The sequence below is a fragment of the Astyanax mexicanus genome, chromosome 3 (genome assembly GCF_023375975.1).
Source record: "Astyanax mexicanus isolate ESR-SI-001 chromosome 3, AstMex3_surface, whole genome shotgun sequence".
Classification (NCBI taxonomy): domain Eukaryota; kingdom Metazoa; phylum Chordata; class Actinopteri; order Characiformes; family Acestrorhamphidae; genus Astyanax; species Astyanax mexicanus.
Window position 1 is genome coordinate 7,991,980 of NC_064410.1, and position 8,045 is coordinate 8,000,024.

The 8,045-nt window shown below is 37.9% G+C and overlaps 1 long non-coding RNA gene across 2 annotated transcripts; it reads left to right on the top strand.

Annotated features, from left to right (window-relative positions):
* Window positions 1–5,986: 5,986 nt before the first annotated feature.
* Window positions 5,987–7,667, top strand: LOC125799419 (uncharacterized). Of its 2 annotated transcripts, none has more exons than XR_007438322.1 (4): window positions 5,987–7,050; window positions 7,136–7,218; window positions 7,306–7,341; window positions 7,409–7,667. It is a non-coding gene; the product is annotated as an uncharacterized LOC125799419 (long non-coding RNA). The 2 variants fall into 2 exon arrangements; XR_007438323.1 differs by having other exon boundaries at window positions 7,153–7,218.
* Window positions 7,668–8,045: the final 378 nt, after the last annotated feature.

The window sequence follows — 8,045 nt, forward strand, 5'->3', positions numbered from 1 at the left end:
ATTTGCTGTGCTAAACTGGTGGCAACAAAAGTGAGTTGCCCTAAGTGAAAATGGCCAAATTGTGCCTAATTAGTAATTTTCCCTGCCCTGTGTCATGTGACTTGTTAGTGTTACAAGGTCTCAGGTGTGAATAGGGGGCTTTAGATTCAATTCTCTCATACTGACCTCTGGATATTCAATACAGCACTCCATTCCAAGATGATGTGGGAACCAGACTTGTTGCTTGATGGTAGGCTCTGTTTTTCTACAGGTTTTTACTGCATTAAGGGATAGTACACTGTTCAATAGATTTAAAGTATGGTAGGCTCTTTCTCAACTGGTTTAAAAAAAAAGTATGCTTTATTTGTATTTCTACTTGTTTTTTTACGGACAGAATGCTCTGTTTCTCTACTGGTCTACAGGTTGGTAGAGTTTGTTTCTCAGCTGGTTTGAATGGAAGAAAGGCTTGGTCATCTTTTACTGGTTTAAAGGGTGGTAGACATTTATTTCGGGACTAGTTTAAAGTATGGTGGGCTTAATTCCTTTTTCAATCAGTATTAAATATGGTAGGCTCTGTATTTCTCTACTGGTATAAAGGATGGAACGCTCTATTTCTTTCTTGACTGGTTTAAAGAATGGTAGGCTTTCTGTTTCTTATTTGGTTTAAAGGACAAAATGCTCTGTGTTTATTAGTTTGGAGGCTGGTAGGCTATTTGTTTTTTTAGGGAATCAATGGATGGTAGGCTCTGTGTTTCTACTAATAAAAAAAGGATGGTCTATATTTAATGGTTTAAAGCAGGGGTGTCCAAACTTATTTTGTTGGGGGCCAGAAAGAGAAATATATTTGAAGTCACGGGCCACAGACTCTGTAATAAAACAATGACATATACCACTTTTAAATAATACATTTTCCTGATTACTTTCATTTACACACTATTTTACTTGACTTACTATCTTTATCTATCTTTGACAGTGTTGTGTAAACTAAGATTTTTTCAAATTTGTTTTATTTTATGATGTCTCTTAATATTAAACTCCTACGGCAACTTTTTGCCCTTTTTCTGTGCTAAAACTGCGCACCCTCTCCGCTTTTAGGCTCTTTGGCCCGTTTTTCTGTGCTACAACTGCGCACTCTCTCCGCTTTTAGACTCATTGGTCCGTTTCCAGCGCTACAACTGAGCACTCTCTTTGCTTTTAGACTCTTTGGCCCATTTTCTATGCTACAACTGAACACTCTCTCTGCTTTTAGACTCTTTGGCCCGTTTTTCTGCACTACAACTGAGCACTCTCACTGCTTTTAGACTTTTGGTCCCGTTTCTGACACCTAGCATTCAGACATTGAATCTCACATTATAAAAACCTGCTTAACAGCGGGCCAACTTTCATTCTATTTCTAAAATACCTCGCGCGCCGTATTTTGGACACCCCTGGTTTAAAGGATGGTAGACCGTTTCTTGATTGGCTCAGTTTTTCTACAGGTTTTTACCGCATTTAAGATGGTAGACTGTTCAACAGATTTAAAGGATGGTAGGCTCTTTTTCAACTGGTTAAAAGAAGTGTCACAATTTTTTTTTTAAACAAAAGTTTAAAGAACAGTAGGCTTTGTGTGTTTCTGCTGGTTTACAGGTTGGTAAAGTTTGTTTATCATCTTGTTTGAAAGGGAGAAAGGCTTAGTCATATTTTACTGTTTTAAAGGATGGTAAACTGTTTCTCCTTGTACATTTAGGACAGAGCAGCCTGAGCTCAAGTGCAACAATTGAAGTAGACCGCTACTAGTCTGAAGTAAACCTTGCAAGACCTGTAGATACACTTATATACTGAAGCAGAGAAAAACAAATTTTTTTTCTAAATTTTTTATTACCTGACATTTTTTTAGCACTCCAGCCTCCTTGGTGCAATACATACAAATTTTAGGATACTCTAGCTCAGAATACATTTAGTCCATTATATATTTTTGCAAAGCAGGTGTCACTAGTGAGAAACATTTAACAAAGCATCAATGAACCCTTGGCAAACATTTGGGCTGGAGAGGCCCATTGGTTCACAAAGCCTCTTTTTGCCATAAATACTGTTTCTCTTCTCTTCTCTGAATGGCAGGCTCTGTGCGTTTCTTCTGATTTAAAAGATAGTAGGTTCTGTGTTTCTACTTGTTTTAAAGGATGTCCGGCTCTGTTTCTACTGGTTTATAGAATGGTAGGCTCTCCCTCTACTGGTCTAAAGGGTTTAAATGATCGTACACAATCTGTTTCTCGACTGGTTGCGTTATTATCGTGATGCAACTTCCAGCTGACAGGTCTAACTTGTGTTTTTGGTCTCTTTATAGATGTTTTTATTGTGTTTAATCTTAATCTTCTCCTAATTTGTATATTCCATTTTTTTGTCAGTAATTTTTCTGATTTGTTTTTCCATCTTGTGTTACCGTGAGGAAAAGGACGACTGTGGAGGAACACGCTCTCCAGATGCTCTGTTTGCCCAGCTAAAGAAGCAAACTGAGCTCCACTTGCAGGGTACAAGGCTGGAGGAAACCCTCAACACCTCAATCCCAACCGTCTCAACCCTGGCTCAGTGGACCCTGGTGGTTGCCAGCTTCACCCTCACGTTCGGGGAGCACCAGTGCTCAGTAATTTTGTGTTACTATTTTTTTTCAATGGTTTTGTGCTACTACTAACCGTTATTTTGTACTTTATCTTGTTTTTACCTGGAGAAACATGGTGACCATAGAGGAACGCCCACTCCAGATGCTCTGCGAGGAGCTTGTCTCGCTGGATCGAAAGAAGCAGACGGTCTCCTCCTTCATGGTCGTCTCCACTTCAGTACTAGCGGCTTGGCGGATCTTGGTGGTCACCAACTTCACCCCCATGTCAGGGAGGGCCTGGAAGCACCAGTGCACCCAAGAAAATCGGGTTTTATCCCACAATTTTTGGGTGAATTTTGCATCTGCAACCCAGTTTGAGGACCTCAGCTCATTGTCTTCGCCTCCTTCACCTCCCCAGTACCAAAGAAAACAGCTAAGGGCGGTATTTTCATTGTCAGAGACTCAATTATGAGACATTTAAGTTTTTAACTCTATGGCTAATGCTACAGTGTCCTGTTTTCCAGGTGCTCATGTCCTGGATGTCACTCGGCGGCTTCCTGCAGCTCATCGGCACTGCATGGACCCCGGCACTATAGATGAGGACACCTCCGCCCTGCACAGTGAGGTCCTGAAGGAGCACTACCACTTGTTTCTGGACACACACCACTCGGAAGAGGACCAAAGCCAGGATTGTCATCTCCGGCCCCATGCCCACCTACCGCAATGGAAGCGAGCCCTCCAGCCACCTCTTTGCACTCCACTGGCTGCTCCATTGGGATCAACTGTGTGGACCATTGGGAGGCCAGGTTAGTGGGCTGAGTAATGGTCAGTTTATAGAGCTATACTGTTCTGATGATTTACCTTACCACTTTCCATCTTATACTACAGTGAGTTTGTGCCATTTTCTCATAATGCTATAATTAAACATTCTAGTATTGAGACTGTCTGTCCTCAGTGTAACTCTCTAAAATGTTAAATCTTTTTTTTAATAATCCCATTAAAATGAACAAGCCTCATCCATCTCTAAGTACTAGCAACATCTGTATTGAAATAGGGCTATTAAAGGATCACTAGCACTTAAATCAGTTATGGTTAATGAAATTATTACTGATAATCAGCGTAGTGCACTATGACTATAAAACCTGGGTTACAACTAACAAATATATTGCTTTAAATGAGTCTACTCCCCCAGGTTATAGCTAATACAGGTTGTGGTGTTGGTTAATGATTTAGTTATAGGTATAACCCAAAACTTAGAGTTTAATGCTAAGTCATTTGAAGCTCTGTTTCTGCTTCCAAAAGTCAGCGTTTGTTTCAGCAGATAACAGCTATAGCTGTAGCTATAGCTTTCCTCTGATAATGTCATCATTGTTGGAGACAATTACCATTTTGAAAATAATCAGGACTCACTGAAAATTGTTTTAAATCAGTTTTAAAGGCATCAATCAATTTTATTATAGGCCCCTCTCAACAATGTAGCCATACATTAGACTTTTTGAAACTGGGTTTTTGAGGCAGAGAATATAGTTGGCCTTTCTCAACATTAATTGGACTTAATTTTAATCATTATCTAATCATATCTAATCAAGGAAGGCTTGTATAGATGCAAATGTGGCGATTATGTTTAGCATTACCAGATTCATGAAGACACTGAAGTGACTATAAACCAAGGGGGACATCATGTTTCAAATATTTCCTTAAATAACCCTAAAACTGTGAAATAATAATTCATATTTTTTAAAGTAGGCCTGACTCACCTGGTTCAAAGTATTACACTGAAGAAGCTACTTCCATATCCTATCAAGATACGTGGGCGAGCGTTTCTCACAAATTGTGTCTCAGGAACATTCTAAACAGTACTGCGGTTTTCTGTTTAGTTGGATCAGATAAGAAATCATTTTTCTCTCTGGTTGTTCCTATTTTATGTGAGAAAAATGGTCACACTGAAATATTTTCCTGTTTTTCCATCAGGAAATCTAAATCTGCTGAATCCATGTCTTTTAAGAGATTCAAACCAGATTATATATATACTCTGCTCAAAGAAAAAAGCAAGATTGTGCAAAAAAAATTACCATCAGAAGGGACTCAAGACCAATGCTTTGCAGTGTTTGGGCAATGTGTTCAGAGAGGATTTAGAGGGTTGTTTGCTAGTTTTCAGAGAATGACATTTTGTTTATGGCAGAACAACAAGAACACATCAAACAGTTGGAACAAGAAATGTTCTGAACATGAAACCGCTTTTAAAACTGCTCAGGAAATTTGAAGAGAAACTCTAATCTCTCTATCTAAATCGCCTTCAGAGAAAATGTATTGTGTTCAAAAAGCAATAAAACTGCCGTTGCCTCATTCTGAGAGGAGAACACAAGGAAGTCTCTCAGAGAATAAAGAAAGGGAGGGGTCTAAAGTCCCCATAGTCAGCAGTGATAGTCACTGTAGACAGAAACTCTGAGAAATAGGCGTATGTGTGTCCAAAGACTGGCAATCAACATTCTAGTTGTAGTTTTGCTAAAAAAAAATTTAAAAAAAGGTGACAAACAGCAAGGTGTCAGTGGTAAAATTGGATTAAAGTTTTTTTTTCTGTGAGCAGGAAGTCAAATCTTAAGTCTATTTATTACAGAACAAAACCAGCTAAGCTAATCAATCCTTCTCTGTAATCATGTGGAAAAGACACTAATGTGCATCTTCCCACAAAGTACCATTTTTCCAGCAAAGTAAAACCACAAAGCCAAAAACCCAACATTGGTGGTAGAGAGGTTTTACGAGAATGAAAGAAATGGAGAAAAAGAAGTTTAAGATCTGCAAGGCCACTTTTCTGACTGACAGAAAACAGTGGATCATTATTTTCAATGAGAACACAATATTAGCCAATCGCATATAGAGAAAACAGCAGGATAAAATGTGCAAATACTCTAAATATAACTAACTTCCTAACTCTGACACACCAATGTTAAATCTATTATAAGGACTAAATAGAGTTTCTATAGCCAGCTCTGAGCTACAGGGTGGCCATAATGTGTTCTAACATCTGTGAGCTCTCTTAAAAGAAACTTCACAACAGTGGTTATCAGTTAGTGTGGCCAGCTAGTTGATAATCATCAGATATTAGACACAGATCTGCACATTAAAGTGTGTTCTGTTTTCCAAATCAACAGTGTTCTTCACATTAAGACACATTAAGTATAGCACAATGTTTTTAACTATACTAAATAAGTGTTCACTACATTGGAAGAAAACATTTGCCAAAAATTAGATGATATATATGTAAAGCAAGACATATGTTATATTAAATAAATGATCTGGCCAAGGAGTTGTCACATTTATTTTACTAAGATTTTTTTTAAATAAGTAAAGTATCAGAATCCTTGAGTCAGATTTTAAAGCGTAAATCTTGATAAAAGGATACAAATAAATTGATGACTTAAAATAAGATGAAAGTAGTATTTACCATACACAGTCTGTCACAATTTGATTTATGACCCCTGATTTATGGCTTGATTTATGATCTTTTGATTTATGGCATGCTGACTGACAAGGCTTGGGACATGTCTGATTGACAGGCTGACATGTTTATTACCCCACCAGCAACCCCCACCCTTGTCTTCTGCCGCAGACGTCACCTCACACCCACCCGGATGTAACTTGTTTTACGACCTACACAGGCACCCCTAAACAAACACCATCCAACACTATGTAAATTATCTCACAGTTGTTTGATAAGAGCCCCCCCTCAGTGTTAATTGTATGCAAAACAATGCTGTAGCCATGCTGTCTACTATGTATCAGATCTTGTTGTTTGGTGTGTGAGACTTTAAGCTTTGTTTAATTTGAAGACATTTAAAATATATGTTTTATATTATGGGTGTCAATTAAATCATTGTAAATGATCGGACTGTTAAATGTTTTTTTAAAGCTATTGTGTGGTCGCATTTACCACCTAACCAATCTATGCTGGTCTTTTACGTTTAGTCTGTTCATTTTGAGATGTCTTTAAGGCATACATTTCAGAACATTATGTTTTAAATGTAAAGTAAATGTATGGAATCCTTTTAGTTTTAGTCTGTCCACATTAAGATGTTTTTTTTTTTTTTTAAGGTCTACATTTTCAGCTTGTTATGTTTTAAATGTGGTTGATGTTAAATGTTTGGATTGTTATTTGTGTAAAACAACACACTTTTACCTAAACACATTAAAAAAGTAAGATACATGTTTAATGTAATCTCTTAAGTATAAATTCTAAACCTGTGAATAAAAATAATCGAATTTTCAGTTTAACAATTTTAAGAATCTGTATCGACACATAATACCACATCTACTAAACCTATTTACATGGTAGTTACGTTTCAAAAGCTACACCAATCACAGGCTAAATGTTTTAAATATGTTAATAGCGGTAGGAGTGGTCTACGTGGCCTTGTATATAGATGGCTCACAACTCTGTTGGAGGTACCCATTCAGACGCTAGCCTGAAAAAACCACGATGGACGCAAGCTTTCTTGGTAAGCATGACTTTTACAACAAAGTTTTACATACATTCTGTTGTCTGTCATTTAAAAGTGTTACAAATGTATTCTTGCTTAACAGGTATTTTCTTGGTCTAGGAACCTGTGAGCTGGAAATAATCCAAGCCGTTCAAAATATTGAAGGTTTATCTCAACTTTGTGAGTGTATGTGTGTATAAATTATATATGTCTTTTTATTCTTTTTGTTTAGATCTAGACATTCACTAGAAACATTTTCTTACATTTCCACAGAGTCTGTGAACACATCGGCGCATGTGGACCCTCTTGGTAAGTATTTCTAATTTTCAATTTTTTGTTGTTTGTTGCTTGATAGTTACTTATATTATTTCTATAGCAGGTCTAAAACGCTTAGTGGATAGTATCACGCCACCCGGATTCGACAATTTGTACACACAGCCAAAAAATCCTCAACTACAGGATATAACCAACAACAGCGGATACAGGAGAGCCTTTAAGCCAAACTTAACGAGCAGTCCGGAGGTGTTGCTTGGTAAACGTTGCAACAGGGAACCATCTTCAAGCAGAAAACGCATCAGGCTGGAAGACAGCTGCATACTGTTAGATACAGGTACATACATTTCGGCATACTCTACATTTCAATTTGTCTTTTGTCTTTAAGATTAGCGACTCATATGTAATGTGCTCTATTCACAGATTGGAACAACGCTGGACAGTCTACGAATGGAGAAAGTGTGTTGCGCAATGATGTCCAGGATGTTTTAAACAAGGACGACTGGTCGGAGGATTTGACGGACATCTGGGATCAGAACAGTTTCAGCGAACCAGTCGAAAAAACTGTTGCTGCCGCACCACCGAATGTTGGAATAAACGCTTCGGACAAACACAGAGACACTGACGCAAATGAGTTACGATCAAACCAAGAGCATGAGCATCAAGATCAGGTAGGAACCGATGGTGATTTAAACAGTATTGGCGAGGTTTTAACTGTTCTAAGACAGCTTTCTGAAGAA